This window comes from Solanum pennellii, chromosome 7 (genome assembly GCF_001406875.1).
Source record: "Solanum pennellii chromosome 7, SPENNV200".
In the NCBI taxonomy this organism is placed as follows: domain Eukaryota; kingdom Viridiplantae; phylum Streptophyta; class Magnoliopsida; order Solanales; family Solanaceae; genus Solanum; species Solanum pennellii.
In genome coordinates this window covers 64,232,426-64,234,105 of record NC_028643.1, presented here as the reverse complement: position 1 = coordinate 64,234,105, position 1,680 = coordinate 64,232,426, and positions in this window count along the sequence as shown.

The window sequence follows — 1,680 nt, the reverse complement described above, 5'->3', positions numbered from 1 at the left end:
TCGCCAAGTTCAGAGAGTCGATTTCAGTACCCAAATTTCAGAAGTCTAAGTCTTTTGGAACGAGACCCCCTCGACGGCCCGTCGTGCCCATGACGGTCCGTCGTGGGTTCCGTCGACTCACACAGTTTTTCCAGAAATAAAATCTGCTGCTCAAAACGACTAAACAGGTCGTTACATGTCATTGTTCAATGGGTTAAACAAAAAGTACACAAAATTAGTTATTCAACCAAGTCGCCCTTACTAGCTCATCAGTTCTCATAGATAGTTGTGCTCGTCTTGATTCATATTACTTGATTTAGGTTAACTTTGCATAAATTTTATGCATATATAAAAAAATATGTTAGAATATATTTTATTGAATTAATAATATTTGAAACTCTAAATTTAACTATTATTATTTATTTAATTTTTTAATACTAATAAGGATAAAAATAAAAAAAATATATGATAAAAAATGAAAAAAAATTGCATATTGGTTAACTTAATGAATTTACAAGACGTGGACAACCATCTTGTCTCTATCTTTTAAGCTACGAATTTGGCCAAAGAGATAGTTTTTACATGGTATGAAAGCTTTTCAAATTACTGAGGTGATTGTTCTTATAGTCTTACTTGTGATTTTGATTTTCAAGGTGAAATTGGTGAAGAACATAATAGGTTATTGATTGGTTGGCTACCCTCTGAACTATTACACCAAAAACTATTCTTATAAAGTGAATTATCAAAATGAGAAATTTTCACACTATAACTATAATAAAAATAACTTTTAGCGACAATAAATATTGACATTAATAAAAAGTGCTATAAAGTCTTTATCGACATTAATAGTTAAGTGTCATTAGAACTAATATCGCCAAAGACTTTAAGAACATATTAATAGTTAAGTGTAATTAAAACTAATTACTGCTAAAAATATATATTTAACAATAATTAAGATTAAATTATCGTTGATAATCATTTTTTATGTAGTATATTAATATATGATTTCTAGTTAATCTTTTCCCCTAATTTTTGTGATGGTCTTTACCTTCTACCTAGTAGAGGCAAATTCAAAACTATCCAATCCTTCAATATTGCTCAAACTTAGTAGACTCTCATGTGTTGTAGTGGCATCAAAGATTGGGGCACACTTCATTCAGTGTCCTACCACATGTCTTTCCTTTTCCTTCTAAACAATGCTCAGTAGAAGTACATAATGCATTGTATGTCTTTTGGCTAAACAACATAGATTATACATCATAGTACTTTTGTGTCATCTTATATCTTAGCATATAACAATTCTCTCTCTATATATTGATGACAAAATATCTCAAAAATATGATAATTTCTAACATAGTATCAGAATATGACTCATCTTACTGAATATCAGTTGGGCCTTTAAATTTAAAAATTATCCATTTATAAAAGTTCAGTATTAAGTGTATTATGAGGTGTTAAAGAATAAAAATAATCTAATTCTGATGATTAATGAGATGAATAGTCTCGTTATAAGATTTAAGCTATGTTGTTCGGACTCTTCAAAATATAACGAGTGTGTGTCAAATTTGCCAAAAGTAATGTATTTTTAAAGAATCCAAGACTCGTGCGAAATCAAAAGTAAAGAGTCCGCACAACTAAGAATTTAAGCAATCCTTATTATCTCTTTGAACTAGTTATATGGATGTGACTTCAATCCAAAAC